The 22,808-nt window shown below is 49.1% G+C and overlaps 1 long non-coding RNA gene across 1 annotated transcript; it reads left to right on the top strand.

Moving 5' to 3' along the window:
• Positions 1 to 280: 280 nt before the first annotated feature.
• On the top strand, positions 281 to 5,670 carry LOC120849970. The gene is made up of 3 exons (XR_006076776.1): positions 281 to 406; positions 955 to 1,109; positions 5,633 to 5,670. It is a non-coding gene; the product is annotated as an uncharacterized LOC120849970 (long non-coding RNA).
• Positions 5,671 to 22,808: the final 17,138 nt, after the last annotated feature.

A 22,808-nucleotide genomic window follows, 5' to 3' on the forward strand; every position in this document is an offset into this window, starting at 1 on the left:
GCTCTAAAAATTGCGTAACTTGGTGTATATACTAAGTAGCCTATGAGCATTCCATTTCAAGAATAGTCTATCCGTTTAATTTTTGTGTCATAACCCCTTTAAAGATCAACGACTGGACTGGTCATGGGTGGCGTGCCTGAGAGTGGGACAGTAGACGGCTGTTATATACCAACTTTAGACTTCATTCACCCCTTAACTGACAGGGCACTGGAGGCTACATGCTCGGTGAACCAGCCGATTGTCAGTCTTGCATCACTTATCATGCCCCTTTCTCATACAGATGTGCAGGTCGGACATGAGGCAATAAAAGCTTGGCCCACCAACCACATGGCTCCTACCGCCCTGTCAACGTAGAGGTGAGTTGGTGGGGTCTGCTGAGTGCTTCTGGCGTAGCAGCTCGGCAGTGGTGAGTTACTAAAGCGCAAAATGCAATACCGCACTTTACTCTGAATGCTGCGAGCCATCGGAGCCAATCCAGTGCCGAAGGTGTGTCACGTGGCCTGTCCGTTGGGCGCAACGGCACGTTGAGCACAGTGTCATCTGGCAGCGACAAAGTGTCACAGAGCTTTCTGGTCAAGCGGCGATAATCAAGAATGAAACGTGCCCTACAGCTAGCTAGCTTCGAGAGTGTTGCACAACGCAGTGTCAAACGAAACGGCAATATCAGTCAACAAGACCGAGTACCGCTTTACGACGAGAGCGTGAAACTGGCAAAAAATATTCTAACCCTAAAATTAACTTTTGCTGTTCGTACAGAAGGGGCACGCTTCAGAGAAAGAGTCGTGTGGGCATCCTTGTGTTCCGCAAGGCGTGCCTAGCCTTAAAATTTCTTGCGTTTGCTCTGGTCAAGCTTTTGCGCAGTTTTTTTCCAGTGTATCGTTTAACAAAAAGTTACAGCTGTTTTGTACTGAGCAGGTTACAGGAACTGATGCCATCTGTAAATATCTCTTACAGCCGTGCTGTTTGAAGTCATCACAGATATAAACTACACGTTGCAGCAACTCTCAATCGCATTCCTGCCCGTCATGTCGAACAGTGTAGCGCGAATTTCAGTTTGAGGTCTGCACTCTTACTACAATGCAGATGGTGACAGCATCAGGCTGCACTCGGTAAGTTAGTTTGAGACCGGTTCTTTGTGCGGCATTCCGCGAGTGCGGTGCACTCTATGAGATGACTCGCATAATGCCAGTGCATTTGAAACGAGCTTGCTAGAAGGCCCGCTACTCATGGGATAAGTTACTCATATAGTTTTTGGGCAGCTGATGAGTTATTCCCCCCTCCACAGCAACACGTATTGCTGGTTTTGGGTACGACTTGAAACCGATGAGCAGCTCCGACAACTCTGAAGGCCCGTTCACACAGTTGCGTTCGGAGCGACCACTACGCTTACGAACGAATGCAACCGGTTGGAACGACGAGTTACCATAGCAACGAAGCGCCAAACGGTCGTTTCGTTCGTGTTCGTTCGCAACGCAAGGAGTTGAGCCGGGCTGAACTTTTTCGTTGCGTTCGGGAACGACGGGAGCGACAGACCAATCACAGGTCGAGGAGCTCGGTCGCGCGCGTTGCATGCCGGTCGTGCCAGGCTCCTTCTATTTGCAAACAAGGCGTCGGTGGTGATCGTCGACAAAGACGGCGTGGTAAACGCTCATCGTTCCCCGTAAAAGTGCTATCCTTGACTGTGAATTTTCGTCGTGTGTCGTTATGATAACCCAGCACGTACTAGAAGGGAAGATCCACCTACTTGTGCGGCGATCTCGTGGCAGCACTCTCAAGACAGCAGAAACGCCCGTGCAGTCGTTTTTGTTTACTTCGACTACAGTGGTGCTTCCTTAGCATTTGTGCCCTCAAACATCACCCAGATTTTTTTTTTTTTTTTTGCGCATTTTTTGCGTGTGCTTAAGTTCAAGGTATTACTGGTGCGTACCGTACAAAGGATGCGAATTTTTTACTCGTTTTCATCGCCCGAAAAAGGTGATTAGTGTTAGCAATCCTGAACGCTCGCATCGTCTGTCAAATTATATTTCTACGTTGCTATATCGTTGCTAAGATTACATCGTCTTTTATAATCAAAGAAAAGGCGTGTGGCGAGTTTTGTACTGTTGGCAAAGCCGTGTATTAAAGTTGTGGTCGTGCAAGACGGCGTACTGCATCTTTTTCTTTTTTTTTAATGCACTACCCTGCAAGCATATCCTGAAAAAAGACTAATAAAGCTTGAGGTCATAGAAGACAGTCTGTCTATTTTCTGTTACGCATCTGAGTGGCAGCGCGTCCCCTTCTTTTTGGAGGCACCGCTGAAACAGCTGACGGCAACGGAGAGGCGGTCGCCATGCTGCCGACCCGCTGCGCTTGTTGCAGTGGTAGCAGGAGTGTACGCGCGGCGCAGAGCGATCGTTCCGGTCGCTCTGGTCACAACGGACGCAGTCGCGGATAACGGGTTCGTTTTAGATGTCTGAACCAGCCTTTACACAGCTATTGTAGGCGCACAGCAGATCTTCGTGACTGTATGCCGTAGCCGAAACCTCGGGCTGCTCCGGTGAGGACCCCGCTACCCCGCGTCGGACACGAAACCGACCGCCATGTTTGTAAGCGTAGCTGGGTTGCTTCCTATTGGCTAGGAGGAAGAGCTGAAGCTTGTTTCTTATTGGCTGTTGATTCGTGCGGTTGCATGCGGTTGCATGTGTGTGTACACGTCGCGCACAGTTGTCGTTGGAGTCGCAGCGGTTGGATTCGTTCGTAAGCATAGTGATCGCTCCGAACGCAGATGTGTGAACGGGCCTTAAGGGGGCACACCCCCTAGGGGGGTCAACTTTTGAACCCTTGTTTTAACATTAACAAAATTTACAGGGTAGGCTGGTGGTCATGCTAGAGGGTGTATGACAAAATTTCAGGTCTGTCGGTTAAATGAGAAGGAAATAAGAGTAGCTTCTATCAGCAACACGCCTACGTTGTTTAGTTAATCTATCGTCAGAAAACTATTGTGATATTAAAGATTTTTATTTGCTAGATATGTAGCAGAATGCCTAGAGGGTGCGGCTATGGAAATTTTTTTCTAAAAAGTAATTCATTTCTATTGGCGGCGTGCGCGAATTACAGGGGGCGCTTCTCTAGCTATCATCATCATCATTTGGGACGTCGCGGGTAGGATAGACTGGGACAGAACGCGCGGATCTTCGATCCCTCGGCTCGTCAGCTCGCTTCGTGCGCAATTTGGGTAACGCGCGGCAAAGCCTGTTTCACGCGTTGTGTTTATTTTCTGAATTGATATTTGTAGTAGGACATTTTACCAAACCTTGAAACCGTGGCAACGCGTAGTCGTGCTAACAAACACTTTTGGCGCTGAGGTGTCGAAGCACTGGGATGGTGGTGTGCAGCTGTTCTCTACCCCAGTAAAAAAAAGCTGGATGATGAAAATAGAATATCCAGCGCTTTACCCGCTATGTCACCTACCAGGACGAACAGGGTGTATTAAAAAAATTATTTGGACAAAATACAACTGAGTTAGGAACGTCTCTTCAAATTAAAAGTAGGAAATTCGAATTCGAGATCCTGTGTAGTGAACATTTAAGTGAAAGCGACTCCGTGTCTCCTGTTGGTTCCAATGTCTTCTGTGAGCGGTGGTCTCTTATTAGTTCTCAGTTGATTCCTTTTTAAAATTTTGTAAACCAGTAAACAAACATTTCCTCAAAATAACTCGCAGGAAGAAGCGATGGCCGGCTTCCTGAGTCGTTTCAATTAAATCTCTGCGTATTCACCCAGTTGATGCGAAACGTGCGAGACCCCCTCGCGATCCAAGTCGTAAATTTAGTAAGTCGGTCACACCTCAGCGTCACAAAAAAATGAGGTTACACCTGCAATGAATAACTACCGTTAGTACGTCTCATTTTACGGACCCATATACGTATAATGCGTGATGCGCTTCTCAACGAGCGAGTGTAAATTTGTAAACAATTCTTTGTAAAATAGGTTAGAACAAATTACTCAATCGCCTGATATTGCCGGGCCATCGCCGACAATTTCAGAATTTTTTTAACATTTCTGCTTTTCTATCGAGCAGAAGTCGCGATGTGACAAACTTCTTTGCCACGTGTTCGATACGGGAGGAGCTAATTTTCAGTTGCTGACAAGCATTTGCTCGGCACCAACTCTTGAGTCACACTTGGGTGGAAGCGTCGGTAAGGGCGAGCTCAATGTTGCTAAAACAAGTGGGCGGTGCGTTGCACCGCAACTGTGCGCGCTTGCGCAGCTAAGAAGACAGCACGTCATTTACGCTGGTGAATGGAAAACCTTTTTCTATACAACAGCCTCCACAGATTCGTAAAAACAAAATTAGAGGCTGTGAATAGCTCTTACGCACGCCGCGCAAGCTGTAATGTAAAACTCCATGCTTGTTTTTGAACATATTAACGTTTGTTTGTTCTACTATCAAAATCAACCTCGAGGCACTGCTATTCATTAGAAAGATCAGTCACAAAAGAACGTCATACACGCTTCTTTAATAAATAAGCAGTTTTTAATTGGCATCGATGCGAACTAACACAGCCACTCCGTGCATTGACATAGCGCGTCGTCTGCTCGCATCCTACTGGCTCCGTCACAGGAAGGCGCTCGCGAGGTGGCGCCACCAAAACATCTCGTCGCCAATAAATTTTTTCTTCTGCAAAATTGGACAACTTTTTGGTCTTCTGTGCCTTCGCCAAAATGTCAACATTTTTTACAAAAGACATCCGTAAAGTGACAAAAAAGTTCCATAGCCGCACTCCTTATTAAAGGGACCATGAAATGACTTTTTTACTTTTTCCAGATAACTTTTACATTAAACCGTCAATGTTCACTGAATGCCGAACAGGCATCCGTTTTCGTCTCGGTTTATTAACTTCTACACAAAAAATTAATGAAATATCGACTTTTTCTTGACCGCAAAACAAGCCGTGACATACGCTATTTCCGGAACCGGAACTTCTCGGCAGTAGGAGATGGGAGCATTAGCGGCGACGAGTTGGGGTGCGCCGGTAGGTTTTACTGCGCCGATGTCACCGATGTATTTTCTGAATCGGCGCCTCTCATCGCCGCATCGCAGCTGAGCGAAATTCAACGAGATATGTTGCGCTACAGCGACAGCATGGAACTAGTCCCATACACCGGTATGCCTGTTGGGAAGTGCAGCGAGTCTTCCGGTGAAGACTCCAGAAGTCAACCCAACTGTCATTGTTGGCAAAAGGCGGCCAGTGTCAGTCGTTTGCAAAGCGACGTAGATGGAAACAAATTGCCGCGGCGTTTTTCGCGGTCTCGGAGATGCAGGAGCGAGCCGACGTTAAAAAAGATACGTTTGAACTACGAGTGTCAGCAAGAGCTACGTAAATACCTGTTAACACTCGGAGCGGACGCGCGCGTTTTATGGAAGTGCTGTATTCGCGCTGTTGGTAAGCGCTTCGGGACCGATCTTTTACGATTGCAACTCGATACTGACGCGACACTCGGCAAAGAAAGCTTGGACCGGTATTGCACGTATACCTCTCACGAACTGTTACAGCTCGACAGTGACGTGCAGTCTGTCAGGATAAAAATGGCATACCAATAACAAAGTGTACATACCGTGTTACGAAGGTAATCCATACAGCGTTTATTTCAGCTCTATATCACACAAAACAAGAAGAGAGAATCGACGAGGGTCCCTTTTCGACGAGTGTTCGTCAACACTGCCTCGGAAAACAAGGGGAAGAGATTGACCTCACCTCTTAACGTAAAATTGAGGTCAGCGATCAAACTATTATACGGGAAGGGTCCACAAGGGTACCCCACAAGGGTAGCGCGGGCATATTCCATTCAGCACGCCAGCCGGTCGCAGGCAGACAGACGGTCTTGCGACGAAGCAACGCCGCGCTGAGTCGGAGTGCCTGCTAGGCCTATATTCTGAGAGCTTCGTCGGAGCGCGATTCGCGGCTGTTGTCGCTCTTCTCGGGTGTTTGTGGATCCAGCGTTCTTGTTCGTCGTGGTCTGTTTTAAGTACATTTTTTTCTTGCTGCTTGAAGTCGGCACCCGCGAGATGAACACGTAGAAAAATAAACGTTCAGTCAGTCAGAGTTTTGAGAGGAAGGAAACCAAAGGAAATAACCGTTCTGGAGTCGGCCCTGCCAGCCCTGCCCTACTGCGCACGCGCAGTAGTTGCTTCGTTTACCACACGATAGATGGCGCTTGGCTCTCAGCATTATCAAATTTGGCAATTTTCGCCACACATCTCTAATTATGCTACAAAATGTGGGTCTGAATATTATTTAACAAAACTTTTAGGAAACATTCACCGGCTATTTATTGTTTACGATCGCGGTGCTGGTGAGGTAGGCTCTTACCCAATAGGCGACGTGGATTCGGCTGACGTGCTCCATTTCTGCGGATGCATCGTAGTGAAAAGGCAGAGCTTTCGAAGGAAAGAAGTCGCAAAAGAGTCCAGTTTTCTTTTAAAAGTTCTATAGCAAATAATTTTTTTTGGCTCCCTAGTTTTGTGTTTTTGTGTTTCTTTTCACACCTTTTACGACGTGCGGTGGATGAAATTTGATTTTAAAATCATTTCATGGTCCCTTTAAATTTCAGTCAGGATAAGGGAAGAATGCGCTTTCCCTGTTTTGCCATTATCAAACGATAGATTGACTAAAATGGAATTTATACCAAAAAGTGGAACGGAGAAAAATGTGTTCAAAGTGCTCGAAACCCTACCTTTTCTATAGCTTTGGTGGACGGAAAATAATTCATAAAAAATTAACTATACAGTGAAAATTAATGAAACTCTTTGGGAATACTCTCTAGATGTTGGTGGATGTAAAGATGTCATTTTTCAAAATCAACTTTTTTTGCAGAAATTTTTTTTTTCTGGGCAGTGTCTCCCCTTAAAGGGACACTGACAGGGTATTTATGCTCGCCGAGGTTTTAAGTTGTACGTGACATATGAGAGCTCAACTACCCAGAACAGAATTTGCGGCTCGAAATTCGGTTTCTTTCCGCCCGAAAACCGCCGATCAAGAACTGGCCGGTTCGAGTCTCGCTCACTCTTTTTTCCGCGGTCACGGGCCGTTTTCTAAGGTATCGATGCGACCACCAAATTTAATCAAAGTCGTGGGTCACTGAAAGCACACACCCAATATTAAAAATAGAAAAAAATATCAAACCCATTTTTTGTGGCTTCTAAAAAGCTGCAAATACGTTGATTGAAAAAAAAGTTCCACAGACAACCGGAAGCATTCTGTGCGTGCGTCGTTTCGCGTATCGTGAGACTCGCAGGGACGGCGATGGCAGCGGACGACGGGCGTGGGACCTCTATTTCAGAACTGTCGTTCGCGGTACCGGCGAATTTTGTCTGCCTTTAAAAGAGAAATTTGGGACTGGTCAAAAGAATTGGTATTCATCCCGTACGACACGCCCGACCACCAAGCCGATTTGCACGAAGACGTCGCCGAGCCGTCGCTCCCTTCTCGTGGCTGAAGACATCGCTCGCGCAAACGTCAAGCGCGACGTGTCTACTTCGAGTGGAATATGCACGCGTACGATTTCTTTACTAGGTGAGAATGTCGCCAATGCGTGGTGCATCCCGACTTCGACCCGGGAGTGCTTTTGCTAGAGGAAAATCGGCAGTAAACTGTCCAACTTACAGTTTACCGGCTGAATTATTACTAAGGAAAAAGATACCCCACTTTCGATATGCCCCAGTAGCTCAGTGGCATTCCACGCCCGGCGCTCGCCAGCGACGGTTGTGTAATCATGCTCTCCCAAGGAGCGGCGATAACGGCCCTCGCAGGCCGCGGAAACTCTGTCTTTGCTTCCACCGACGACTACCGTGTCGTTCTGGCCCCGCTTCCTTCAAGAAGTGTTGCGCTGAACTCCGTTCTACTTCATGGCGACGTCTCCGGAAGACCGTACAAGATTTCTGATTTCCGGGCAGAGCTGGAGCGCCTGGACGTGATGGCCGACATCGACGCATTTGGAGGATACCAGATGAACCACGTCTGGATGCTCTCTCTGAAGACGGCGGAATCTAAGCGGCGTGTGGTAGAGGCGGCGGAGCTCTCCGTAAAAGGCAAGCGCTGTGTGATCATCGACCCCGACAACGCGGATGTTCGCGTGAAGCTGCACTGGGTTCCTTTTCACGTCACCGACGAGGTTGTGCGGAAGGCCCTGGAGCCTTTCGGAAAGGTGAACGGAATCACCCGTGACGTCTGGAGAGCCGATGGCTTCGCGGGCATCCAGTCCACGACTAGGCTGGCTCGGCTAAGCCCAAAGGAGGGCGTATCCCTGGACCGCCTTCCACATCAGTTGAGGATCGCTGGCGGGAACGTCTTGGTGATTGTACCAGGGCGCTCACCGCTCTGCCTGCGGTGTAAGGGCACAGGACACATACGCCGCGAATGTCGCGTACCGAAGTGCGAAAAGTGTGGACGCTTCGGGCATGAGCGCGTCAACTGTGTGGTGACGTATGCCACCGTCACCGAGGCAACCATCGAAAACGAAGCGCCGAGCCTCGAAATGGACGAGGAGGAGGCTGAGAAGGCAGCAGAGGGCGCGGAGCACATCGTCGCAGTACCGACCACGACGCCGGGTCAAACGGAAGCTGAAAGTGCGCCGCCCGAGAAGCAGCAGACGGCACCGGTTCCGACGAGTCCCCCTGCTTCGGCTCCCGCGGCATCGACGGGGAGCAATCCCGGCAAAAGGGACTTCAAGGTTCCAATGCGAGACGTCAAGGAGAAGGGCCAGGCATCTAATTGGGCGGACGACCAGGACGGCACGGCGGAGTGGGCGACGGACGACGACCCCGAGCTGAGTGACTCTGGGGAGAACTTCAAGCTCCCGGCGGACCAGCGCTCCGAGGACGACGGCCAAGTGCAGCGGTCGGGCCTCAAATGGCAGAAGGTCACTAAACCCCGACGGGCCAGGTTTAACCCCGCCACGCGACTTCCGACGGAGGAACATGGCCGGAAGCCACCGGAGTAGGTGGGGTTCTTTTCGTTCATTCCTATTCGATTCTCGGTTCGCTGAGACGTTCGCAATGTTTTTACTGACGCCGCCAGTGACCCTCCCTTTATAGAAATCAAAGGAAACATAAAGCGTCTCAAGTTTGCCACGCTAAACTGCGTTAGTGTACAAGCGCAACAACGCAAACAGTGGGTGCTGACCTTTCTTCTTGAAAAGAAGATAGACGTATTGTTTTTGCAAGAAACCAAACTTTCGACAAATGCACAAGTTGAAGCCATGGCTCGTTTTGTGGCTCGTCACTACGCAATCTTAGTGTCCGTCGCAAACGGCCAAAGCGCTGGAACGGCAGTAATGGTTAAAAAAGGGAGAGGAATAAATGTATGCCCCGAGTGGGAAACAGATAAGAATGGCCGGATCTGCAGTATTGACGTCATTTATCATAACGAAATGTACAAGTGTGTGTCGGTTTACGCGCCGAATGACTCGGCGAGTCGGAAAGAATTTTTTGCGTCTTTGCGACAGTACCTGGATACTCCATGCAAAACAGTGCTTGGCGGAGACTTTAATTGTGTCATGAAAGCGGTGGACTGTTCGAAAGGCGCAAGGGCAGACTCAAGTTTGGTCGAGTTGCGCAAGCTACTGCGTGACTTTGATCTTCAAGACGTCACAGAGCTGACGGAAACCGCCTTCCCTGGGTACACACACTGGCAGGGAGACTGTCACGCACGGCTAGATCGAATCTACGTATCAAGCGAACTCGCCGCAGCTAGCCTGACCTATAAAGCTGTCCCGGTAGCTTTCTCTGATCACGCCTGCGTCATCATGACAATGGGAAAGGTCGTCCGCAGAAACGTCACGTCATCATGGTGGAGTGGCTGGAAACTGAATGACGCACTTTTGGAAGACGAGCAGCTCTGCAAAGCGATAAAACAGATAATTCAAGAAGCCAAAGGAAACCACTCGATGAACGCAGTACAATGGGAACAGCTGAAAGAAGAAGTTAAGTTGACCACGTACAGATACGGCCGGAAAAAGGCTGCCCACGGACGTGCCGAGAAGCGCGAACTCATGCAAACCCTCTCAACACTGATTCACGAGGAGAACAAGACTCCTGGCGTCTTCACTGAAGACATCAAAGATTGCAAGGGACGACTTCTCGAAATACTCGAGAAGCAGTACCGGGGAGCTATGATCCGGTGTCGCACGCTTGCGCTGGAAAGAGACGAAGAACCAAGAAAAGTTTTTAAAACGAAGGAAAGGCAGCGCTCTGCTCAGAAGCGCGTTACGTCGCTCCGAGTCCTGGATACCATTCTGACAGAGCAAGAAGATATTGAAAACGCTTTCGTCTCAGCGTACAAGGATTTGTTCACGGAAAAAGACCACCTTCAGCCGCTCCGGGTACCCGGAGTGCCGCTTCCGAAGGTGTCGGAGGAGCTGCGAGAGGAAATCAACACGAAGATTTCCGTCGCAGAAATCGAATGGGCCGTAAAAAAACTCGCCCCACGGAAGTCTCCGGGGATCGATGGTCTAGGCGGCGTTTTCTACAAGACGTTCCTGAGCGAACTTGCCCCGATCCTCTGTGACGTCTTCGAAGACATTCGGCGACGGAACCTGATGCCACCATCCATGCGACAGGCTCTGACAGTTCTCATACCGAAGAAGCATGGTGGGAGAGAACCCAGTCTGGACAGCTTTCGTCCCATCAGCCTTCTGACCACGGATTACAAGGTGCTGGCCAAGGTAATTGCCCGACGGCTGGACGCTGGCCTACGTGACGTCGTAGGCGGACACCAAACCTACGGCCTCAAAGGCAGGACTATCGCCACAAATCTGCACACCATGCGAGTCGCGTGCGAAGCGGCGCAGGTCCTCGGCCAGCCCCTCGCAGCACTTCAAGTAGACCTGAGCAAGGCCTTCGATCGTGTATCGCACTCATTCCTCTTCGGCATTCTTGAGAGCTGCGGGGTTGGAGCGCGGCTTCTGAAGTACGTGAAGCTGTGCTACCGGGACGTGTCGACTTGCCTGCTTGTGAACGGAAACAGGACTGCCTCCATCCCCATCAGCAGATCGGTGCGACAGGGGTGCCCAATGTCGCCCATTTTGTTCGCGCTCTACCTCGAACCTCTGTGCAGAGCTATCGCGGGTGACGTGAACATTCGTGGATTAACTCTGCCGGGGGGCTCCGTAAACGTGCTTGCGTATGCGGACGATTTAACAGTGCTGTGCTCTTCGAAAAGTCAAGTGCAGGCGGCGGTTCAACATATCGGCGCCTTCTGCACTGCCTCCGGTGCCCAAATGAACGCGGGGAAGTCAAAGGGAGCGTGGCTTGGCGAATGGGGCTCCAAGCCGGAACAATTTCTTGGCATAAGTTTTGCGGACTCGGTGACGAACTATTTAGGAGTGAATTTGAACCCGGAGCGTCTCAGCACGGGACGTGGTGGAATCGATCTGAACCGTCTAAATGTCAAAGTGTTAGAGTGGCACGGTAGGCAGATGTCTCTGCCTACTCGGGCTTTTGTCTGCAATGCTGTTTTTTTTCCAACCATATGGTATCCAGCCCAAGTGGGACCATGTGCACAAAGTGAGATTTGCAAAGTGCACCGCTTTCTTGCCACCTTTGTGTGGGAATCACTGTTTGAGCGCATGAGACGCGACAACTTGTTTTTGAGCCAAAGAAAGGTGGCCTGGGGTTAGTAAACGTTGAACTTAAGTTAAAAGTTCACCGTTTTATGTTTTTCAGAAGTCAGAGGAACGACATTGTTTTATCCTCCTTCAGAGTGCTCGGAGGCAATTTTTTAGGAGAGTGGCTAGAAGGTGAGGCTGGATCTTCCCGTTCGCGGATCTTAAAATTCTACAAAGAAATTGAAGCAGCGATTAAGTTTTTTAAGGACCGCTTCTCTGATGAGTACCTTGACAAGGTGAAACGAAAGACCCTGTACTGGGACACGCTCGACATGCTAATTCCTGTCCCACTGTATCGGATGTGGGAAGGAACAGCAGTGGAGTCGGACGTTTTCAAACGGCTCCGACGCTATCCCGTAAGAACAGCTACAAAAAATTTTTTCTTGCGTCTACATCTGAGGGTTCTCCCGGTAAAAACATGGTTGGTGCAAAAGGGTTTTTTCGTACCGTGGTCCACGAATTGCGCGCTTTGTCCTTTTCCAGAGACTCTTGAACATGTTATCCTATTTTGCACAAATGCTGAACTTTTTTGGGCACAGCTGCGGGCGGCACTAGAAGTTGATCTGTATGTGTCGTGGCGAAGTGCAATGTTTCTTGAGTGTGGGACGGGAAGAGATAGTCGAGCCTTTGAGGTTCTGACCATCCTTGGTTTGCACGCGTTGTGGAGGTCAAGAACGGATCACCTTCATGTTGTCGAAGGAGGGAAACCAGCTTGGAGGCATTTTTTGGATGGTTTTGTGTATGCCAGCTCGCTGGTAGCGACGACAGAGCAGGATGGGCTTGAGTGTTGGGAAACACTGAAGGCTCGGCTCGGAGTGCGCGGGCTCTCTGCCATCACCAAGTAGAGGCACGCCATTTGCTTTGCGGCGGTCTCCAGGGTTAGTACTGCCTATTCATTTGCGGCCTTTGAACTGCGGATTAGACACGTGAACTGTTGTGTCGCTTTGTGTTACTTTGCACGCTGCACACTGTGTTATGCTGTTTTGTGTTTTTTTCTGCACTTTGAGTGCATGAGGAAGTGTGAACGAATTTTTTTAAACATGTACATAAAGACCAATTTAAAAAAAAAAAAAAAAAAAAAAAAAAAAAAAAAAAAGCCCCAGTAGCTCAGTGGGAAAGACGTCCCCTTTCACGCCCAGTAGAGCCGGGTTCGATCCCCCGTGAAACGTTTTTTTTTTTTTCTAAATATTTTGTGATGTCAACATTTCTTTCTTTTTTTTACAATTGACTCCGTAAGTGATGACGTCACAACCTGGCGTCTGGGTCCAAACAAACCGTTGCTAGGGGCGTTGCTATGGACTAATGCATGGAGACTCCACATGAGGCTAGATTTTTGCTTACAAGTAAGTAAATAATTTTTTGTAAGCAACCTAACTTCTTGATATCTAATTATGAAGATGTTCTTCTCGTCTCAGTGTCGTATTGCAACAATTAAAGCCATTTCTGAAGTATTACACTCCGCTTAGCTTTGGTAGCAGACGACATGATAGATTTGCTGGCCTCTGTTGCAGCGGGCGTCTTCAATTGCGCCGGTAAACAAGCGACAAAAACAAGTGCATTGCCATCGCCGTAGAGGCCTCCGCAATGTGCGTTTCTTTCTGTGAAGAACCCAGCTTAGTTCAGAGGGTGAAAATGCCGTAAAATCAAACCACGTCATGCAGATCATGTACGACGACGACCTGAAGTGCATTACCGGCGTAGTGCGAGCTAGTATCAGAAACAAATCGTACGCTGTCAAGGTAATTCGTTTATTATTATTATTTATTATTGAGGTTGTCAGGTTATTAAAGAATTCCATGTCTATCGCGATTTTTCAGTAACCATTGCAGCGATGGTTACAACCAGGTACGACTCACCCTCACATAGCGCGAGTCCACAAACAAAATTTGGGATCTCGACCGATCGCCTGAACTGATTTTCTCACGGGTCCAATGCGACCTTTTAGCAAACGACAATCTCGATCGACGCCCGGACTTTCGATAAACTATATTTTGCATCGAACCCCGCTATGAATTCTTTTAAGTTACTGGAAATCATTATATTTGAAACAAATGCAATATCAGAATATCGTCTTTATTCACACGATTCAGACGCCGGCGCCGGCTTGGCCGGAGGGCGTGTGGGAGACGGCACACTACTTGCATTCGTCGTCTGCTGCAGGCATCTTGAGGACCGGAAGTTGCAGTCGTAAACATTCCAGAAACAAGCGATTAGCGGCACACTTCTGTCGAAACATATATGACATTCAAGCTTTCTATATCTGAAACTTTTAGAAGTTTAAATCCTACTCCTGATTTTTGAACGGTCGTGTTTTCGTAGCGAAACCTAGCCACATGTATTTGTCCATAACAACGACCCTAGCAACGGTTTGTTTGGACCCATGACGTCACACTTACGGAGTCAATTATTACTGAAAGGGACACTGACACCCCCCAAAATTTTTTTTTAATTTTTTGCCAGGCGCTTCATTATGGTGTCGGAGGACTACCCAATTAATATTTTGCAACAGAGTAACGTATTTGTTTAATAAAGCCAAAAGACGCAACTGCGCGAAACCGAAACCGAAACCCGACGGAGGTCGGAGAAGTGGAGAGAAGAGAGCGAGTGGCGGAAGTCACGTGGCTACACCCGACCGTGTGTTTTTTGTTTTTTTTTTCTCCTTCCCGGTAGCAGACGACATGCGGCGTACGGGAACTGTTCGCCGTGGGATTCTTTTGCAGTTATGTATGTTCCGCTCGTTGTTCTGTACTCCAAGATGAGTTGTATTGTACATTGAGGAGTTGGAGATGAGTGGTGAGTGCCCGTGGTGAATTTTGATCGGCTTCGAAAAGAATACACCCAAGATGTTGCGTGAAGAGCTGGCTCATATGTCCTGCGTCCGAAACAGAAGTGGCATTGTGCGACAGAGTTTCCGAAAGATCAACGGGATCGCGACCAATGGCTGGCTGCAATTCCTGTAGACCATTTACGGGCACCTCGGAAAGCGGACGCTACCTGATTTATATGCTCCTTGCATTTTGTGGAAAGTGATTACATTGAGTTCGCAGGTGTCAAAAAAGAAATCCCATACCATTTAATTCAGCGACGTGTCGTCCACAACATTTGTTTCTTTTTTTTTTTTGTTTCTTCAGTGATAATGGTAAAAAAAAAATGTAGACATCGAAAAACATGAAAAAAAAAAAAAAAGTTTCATGGAGGATCGAACCCGGTCCTACGGCGTGTGAAGCGGATGTATTTCCCACTAAGCTACTGGGGCATATCGAAGCTAAGCGATCTCTTTCCTTAGTAATAATTCAGCCGATAAACTGTAAGTTGGAAAGTTTGCTGCCGATTTTCCTCTAGCAAAAGCACTCCCGGGTCGAAGTCGGGATGCACCACGCATTGGCGACATTCTCACCTTGTAAAGAAATCGTACGCGTTCATATTCAACTCGATGTAGACACGTCGTGCTTGCCGTTTGCGCGAGCGATGTCTTCAGCCACGAGAAGGGAGCGACGGCTCGGCGACGTCTTCGTGCAAATCGGTTTGGTGGTCGGGCGTGTCGTACGGGATGAATACCAATTCTTTTGATTAGTCCCAAATTTCTCTTTTAAAGGTAGATAGAATTCGCCAGTACCGCGAACGACAGTTCTGAAATAGAGGTCCCACGCCCGTCGTTCGCTGCCATCGCCGTCCCTGCGAGTCCCACGATACGCGAAACGACGCACGCACAGAATGCTTCCGGTTGTTTGTGAAACTTTTTTTTCAATCAACGTATTTGCAACTTTTTAGAAGCCACAAAAAATGGGTTTCATATTTTTTTCTATTTTTAATATTGAGTGTGTGCTTTCAGTGACCCACGGCTTTGATTAAATTTGGTGGTCGCATCGATACCTTAGAAAACGGCCCGTGACCGCGGAAAAGAGAGTGAGCGAGACTCGAACCGGCCAGTTCTTGATCGGCGGTTTTCGGGCGGAAAGAAACCGAATTTCGAGCCGCAAATTCTGTTCTGGGTAGTTGAGCTCTCATATGTCACGTACAACTAAATACCTCGGCGAGCATAAATGCCCTGTCAGTGTCCCTTGAAGAAACTAAAAAAAATAAATAAATAAACAAATGTTGTGGACGACACGTCGCTGAATTAGATGGTATGGGATATCCTTTTTGACACCTGCGAACTCAATGTAATCACTTTCCACAAAATGCAAGGAGCATATAAATCAGGTAGCGTCCGCTTTCCGAGGTGCCCGTAAATGGTCTACAGGAATTGCAGCCAGCCATTGGTCCCGATCCCGTTGATCTTTCGGAAGCTCTGTCGCACAATGCCACTTCTGTTTCGGACGCGGGACATGAGAGCCAGCTCTTCACGCAGCATCTTGGGTGTATTCTTTTCGGAGCCGATCAAAATACACCACGGGCACTCACTACTCATCTCCAACTCCTCAATGTACAAAACAACTCATCTTGGAGTAGAGAACAACGAGCGGAACATACATAACTGCAAAAAAATCCCACGGCGAGCAGTTCCCATACGCCGCATGTCGTCTGCTACCGGGAAGGAAAAAAAAAAAAAAAAAAAAAACACACGGTCGGGTGTAGCCACGTGACTTCCGCCACTCACTCTCTTCTCTCCACTTCTCCGACCTCCGTCGGGTTTCGGTTTCGGTTTCGAGCAGTTGCGTCTTTTGGTTTTATTAAAAAAATACGCTAGTCTGTTGCAAAATATTAATTGGGTAGTCCTCCGACACCATAATGAAGCGCCTGGCAAAAAATTTTAAAAAAATTTTGGGGGGTGTCAGTGTCCCTTTAAGGTGTTTGAAGCGGCAGGAGCAGTTCAGGGACGCAATATTTCCACGTGACCTCCCTTGCAGTAGTGGTGATGGTGCGTTCAGTATCAACTCCCTCAGCTCTGAACGGAGTAACTCGACTTGGAGTTCTCGGTGCATTTTAGAACACCTTCAAAAAAATCTCAAAGAAAGCTGCTTTTTTTTTTTTTTTGTGGATGTCATGTCTGTTGGATTTTTCACTAGCCACTGTTGTTAAACTTCCAGAACTCTATGTGCCGAGAAATTGAGAGAGAGGAGGGGATGAGAGTGCAGGAATGTCAAAACGCAGAGCTCCGATTGGAGCGATTAGTGGGTAGACCTAAAGCTAACTGCCTTTGTCTGTACTGCACATGCAGAACATCGGTGTCCAGTGTTTCGCATTCACATTCGAATGCGTTTGACGAGTGCAGTGGAGATAAAGGCAGCCTTTGTTTCTGCTGCACTCGTTGAACACGTTCGACTGCAGAACGCGGGCGTCCAGTGTTTGGCTCTCCCATTGAAACGTCCTTGACAAGTGCAGTGGAGACAAAGGCACCTAGCTTTAGGTGTACCCACCAATCCCTCTAACCAGAGCTCGGGTGTCCTGACGTCCTTGCGTGCTCTCTTCCACTCTTCTCCGTCATTTTCTTGGCACATGCATCATGAGCAGATTTTAAGGATGGGGGACTAAAGCCCCCAAGGTTAACTTTTTTCAGTGAAAAATTACCGTCGAATCATTTCTTCCTTGTTAGGAAGAAATGATTAGTGGCTTCCATCCATACTCGAGAACCGAACTAAACGCAATAGACTACTTCCATAAATTCCTGCATGCAACATGGCGCGCGTTGCACTCTGGGAACTAGTTAGCCAGGGAGGAGAGTGGCATGGTTTCAGTTTCGATTGACACGTCGACAAGAGATACACAGAGCGTGGACCATAAACGGCCGTTATCTCATATTTTCTGGTATCGAGAGCGTCATTTGTGGTCTCTAAACTAACCTAAATGGCCAGACCTCGAATCTTTAGCGCAAGCCCGAGAAGTATAGCTTGTCTTAACGCATGCTTGTTGTATTTTTGTACTTGAGCCTTTTTGTTAGCGGTTCGAGGTATGTGGACGAGCCAGTGCTGGGAATGTCGACGCTGCGAAGCTCAGGGATCTTGCTTGTGTACGAATCAACAAGCTGTAGCAACCAATAAGTATGCATACATCGAGCTCGCGCCTTTACATTAGTCAGGAATCAGGAAGTTTTTTTGTTTTTTTTTTCGTGGGTTTATAGACGAAATATAACTTTTTGCAATTACTGTTTTTCTTAATACGCCTGAGTATGCGAAGTAAAACTCTGATGTGCCATTGAAAAGCTCCATTCGAACACACTTCTCATCTCTTATCTGTACTGCCCCGCAGCACTGCACAAAGTGAAGTCCCCACCCGCTTGCCTTCCACTAATATTCAACATCACGTATGCACATAAAGTTATCCTGCAATAATATAGGTACATTCACACATACAAAAAAGAAAGCAGAAGTCGAGCACTTGTGTGAACAATGTCGCACCGTTCGCTGGAAGTGCACTGGACAGGCATGAATTCTGCGGTGTGTTGAACGAACGAAATTATTCAAAGCGCATTTGACGGTTGCTAATGGCCATAATATTTGTTATGTGTTTGCTTTCTTTCTGACTGAGTATGCCGAGATAATTTCAGACACACCATTCAGGCACAGATCTTGGGCGTCAGTAAAAGCTCGTCCAAAAAGGCTGAGGAGGAGTTGGGGACGCTTGTTAGGGCCTCCGTCGTAGCTAGCCGATCTTAGCGTTTGCGAAAACTTAATCTTCTATCAGCATAAAATTTGAGTGCGAGATATGTGATGACATGAGGAAGACATCATAGTAACTTTTGTGCAGTAGTGAGGTTGAATTTATTGTTTCCTTAAAAGTTAATGCGCCAATGCTGGGCTTAAAGGGGTACTCCGCCGATTTTTGAGCTACCTCAACTAACTATATTCTCTGACTCCCCGGCCCTTACTTACCCTTTCTGGTATGCTATTTAGTATCGTGAAATTCATAATAGTTATTGCGAAATCGGCAAATGAAAATCATGCAAAAACAAACATTCAAATATACCCGCCCTTTTCAGGGCCGTGACGTCATTGGAAGGTCAGCTTGCCAGTCGGGCGAGCAGTCTATAAAATAGAATATGCCAATCATTTGTTCCGTGATGGAGCGCGGGGACTGGAGCGAGCTTCCAAAGCATTCATTTGACACCATGAAACTGCTTCGAATCAGTTTAGAACCAATTCTACAGTCCAAAGAGTGAACCCCTGTACTTCCACTGACGTCACTTTTTCGTTGTTGCCAGTAGAGACTTTCAGTTTTAAAAACACGGTGAGGACCAAAATTGTAAATTCAATAACTTCGTGAAAAAAACTTATTTTGACCTATTATTTGGGATACTATTTTGGCGATGTTGTTTGGCGAGTTAAGCAAAATTTCAAGCAAATCGGGGACCATGAAGAAATCGGCGGAGTTCCCCTTTAACTTTGATACCCCTGTGAGGATGTGGCTTGCTTTTCGCCCAATAAAGTAACAAGAAGCGTACGTTTGGCAAACAAAATACGTGTAGGGCTCAAGGTGACCGAATTTTTGTTGTAGTTCACTGGTACTGGACGGGATTACTGACACTGAGCTCAAAGATGCACTCGTGGGGTGAGGTGACTAAGCCACGTCTTACTACGTTTGCATACGCACGCATAATATCCGGTGTTTCTGGAACCAAGGAAAGTGCCCCGGTCTTCGTTTTGTATCGCTCGAGAATGAGTGTATTTTACATTCGTAAAAAAAGTCAGATAATCGAAAACATGAGCAGCGTATTCGGTCGCGGCGTGATAGCATGAGATGAAGCTGCTCAGTAGAAACCGAAACTAAGTGGCCAACAAGTTCCCAGAGGGCACTGCGTGGTATTTCGCCGCGATGGGGCGCGTCGGTTTGGAAGAAGTCTATTGCAACGCCGCCATTTCTCCCGCATCAGCCACTAAGGAAACTACACGGCTACACTTAGAGGTTCCGTCGAGTCGCAGCAGAGTCAGTGGCGCTGACTCTTCTGTATAGGCTCCGTACGGGAGCCAGAATTGCGTGTTCATCCCTGTAGCGCCGTCTTTCCTGTACGGTATAAGGAGCCGGCGAATGGCAGCACGATGCGCTCAAAAGCAGGGGAACGTATGCCAGGGTGTCTGCAATGTGTACTTTCGTGCACAACATTTGAGTCTGCTCCTCACGTGGTCGCATCTCGGTGAGTAGCGGTGCGGCGGTATGTGGAAAACAGTAATGCAACTATGCCTCCTGTAAAGAGCCTATTCAGGAACTCTAGGTGGCGCCATCTCGCAGGGCCATTTTGCAGTAGCTAAATAAATAAAACAACTTGCATGTTTTAGTTCGTCGCAGAAGGGTGGCGCTGTTATTGTATTTAGTTTGGTCTCTGTGGACGCCAGCGGTCCTGGTTCTAAGAGTGAGTTTTCCAACTGAGCGTTTTCCTTGCATGTTCGGGTCAGATATTGGTTCCTGTTGACCTGACGGACTCCTTTGTTCTCTGCATTCATTATAGGTTACCGTCGTGAATCATGGACCAAGACTGCACTCTTAGGCCCACTACTTTTTGGTGGATCGGGTCTTGTCATCTTCCCCTTTCGTGGCTTCCTGTTGTAATTAAATAAATTCTCATATTTTTTTCTGACGGTGGTGCATACCTCTTGCCACACTTGACAAAAATAGTGTGGTGAATCCATGCCACGGATTACTGTGAAACATGCGAGAAGGTAATTATTGAGAAGATTAAGCTCCGAAAAGTTCGATGAAAAGACAATAGATATACCCCTTTTAATATTTCTGACCACTTTAAGCATGCTATCTCCGGAGTATTTCAGCCTATCATTTCATCGGCTTTTGACCGTTCACACGCTCACGGAAAGGCAATCGGCAAGGGCTTTCAAATCTGCGTTCTGCAGATTTGAAACATTACCAAGTGTATTTCGGCACAACTAAATGTTCAAACTTAAGGCCATTTTGTTGCCATAATTTTAAGGTTCTGCTAAGGTGAATATGTGTTGAAAAAAAAAAAAAACATTACATTTGTCCTTGGAGTTTTTACAGAAGACCCATCGCTATCACCATCACTATTTTGATTTTTCCAAGATGGCCGTTTTGCTTCGTGAACGTTGCGTGACTTCGGCGATTTACGCGACTTACGAACAGCACTGCCTAATTGGTACGTTAATTTTGGTGGCTATTTATCGTGTAATATCGTGGGTATCTTGTATTTGTACAGAAAGTAGTATTTCAGGTTAAGATTGTTCTTTGTAGAGCGTTAGCTCGGTGGGTTGTCTCCTCTGAACTGCTTGCCTTGTCCACGTTTCTTTCCCTCCCAAACCCATCACACTTTCTGGTTACTTTTCCTGTTTTCAATACCTGCTATTTTGCTAGCAAATATCCATAAACGTAGGTACCATGCAGCTCTACCTGCACTGTTCTTTTTATGTACCGCAATTTCAAGAACCGCTTTTGTTTTGAAATTATTTAACTTGCGGCGTTCTATAATATCGGGTATTGATGCTGCTGGTCGGGCGGTGAACGGAGGGGGGGCGGAGCCAGGGAGGGGAGGGGCCAAAAAGGGAGAGGGGGGGTGCCCCGGCGGCACAGGAGGCGGCGCCGAATGCTCCGGAGGCAGTGCTTAGTCTCGCCAACGCTTCTTTTCTCCGGCGAGAGCCGGCGCCACAAGCGTTCGTCGTGTGCGCGCGCGCTCGACGGAGGAAACGCGGCGACCTACTCGCTGTTGCCTCCGCTCGCCAACGCTTCTTTTCTCCGGCGAGAGCCGGCGCCACAAGCGTTCCCCGTGTGCGCGCGCGCTCGACGGAGGAAACGCGGCGACCTACTCGCTGTTGCCTCCGCTCGCCAACGCTTCTTTTCTCCGGCGAGAGCCGGCGCCACAAGCGTTCGTCGTGTGCGCGCGCGCTCGACGGAGGAAACGCGGCGACCTACTCGCTGTTGCCTCCGCTCGCCAACGCTTCTTTTCTCCGGCGAGAGCCGGCGCCACAAGCGTTCGTCGTGTGCGCGCGCGCTCGACGGAGGAAACGCGGCGACCTACTCGCTGTTGCCTCCGCTCGCCAACGCTTCTTTTCTCCGGCGAGAGCCGGCGCCACAAGCGTTCCCCGTGTGCGCGCGCGCTCGACGGAGGAAACGCGGCGACCTACTCGCTGTTGCCTCCGCTCGCCAACGCTTCTTTTCTCCGGCGAGAGCCGGCGCCACAAGCGTTCGTCGTGTGCGCGCGCACTCGACGGAGGAAACGCGGCGACCTACTCGCTGTTGCCTCCGCTCGCCAACGCTTCTTTTCTCCGGCGAGAGCCGGCGCCACAAGCGTTCCCCGTGTGCGCGCGCGCTCGACGGAGGAAACGCGGCGACCTACTCGCTGTTGCCTCCGCTCGCCAACGCTTCTTTTCTCCGGCGAGAGCCGGCGCCACAAGCGTTCGTCGTGTGCGCGCGCGCTCGACGGAGGAAACGCGGCGACCTACTCGCTGTTGCCTCCGCTCGCCAACGCTTCTTTTCTCCGGCGAGAGCCGGCGCCACAAGCGTTCGTCGTGTGCGCGCGCGCTCGACGGAGGAAACGCGGCGACCTACTCGCTGTTGCCTCCGCTCGCCAACGCTTCTTTTCTCCGGCGAGAGCCGGCGCCACAAGCGTTCCCCGTGTGCGCGCGCGCTCGACGGAGGAAACGCGGCGACCTACTCGCTGTTGCCTCCGCTCGCCAACGCTTCTTTTCTCCGGCGAGAGCCGGCGCCACAAGCGTTCGTCGTGTGCGCGCGCGCTCGACGGAGGAAACGCGGCGACCTACTCGCTGTTGCCTCCGCTCGCCAACGCTTCTTTTCTCCGGCAAGAGACGGCGCCACAAGCGTTCGTCGTGTGCGCGCGCGCTCGACGGAGGAAACGCGGCGACCTACTCGCTGTTGCCTCCGCTCGCCAACGCTTCTTTTCTCCGGCGAGAGCCGGCGCCACAAGCGTTCGTCGTGTGCGCGCGCGCTCGACGGAGGAAACGCGGCGACCTACTCGCTGTTGCCTCCGCTCGCCAACGCTTCTTTTCTCCGGCGAGAGCCGGCGCCACAAGCGTTCCCCGTGTGCGCGCGCGCTCGACGGAGGAAACGCGGCGACCTACTCGCTGTTGCCTCCGCTCGCCAACGCTTCTTTTCTCCGGCGAGAGCCGGCGCCACAAGCGTTCGTCGTGTGCGCGCGCGCTCGACGGAGGAAACGCGGCGACCTACTCGCTGTTGCCTCCGCTCGCCAACGCTTCTTTTCTCCGGCGAGAGCCGGCGCCACAAGCGTTCCCCGTGTGCGCGCGCGC

This window comes from Ixodes scapularis, unplaced genomic scaffold, assembly GCF_016920785.2.
Source record: "Ixodes scapularis isolate PalLabHiFi unplaced genomic scaffold, ASM1692078v2 PGA_scaffold10__122_contigs__length_95168666, whole genome shotgun sequence".
Taxonomy (NCBI): domain Eukaryota; kingdom Metazoa; phylum Arthropoda; class Arachnida; order Ixodida; family Ixodidae; genus Ixodes; species Ixodes scapularis.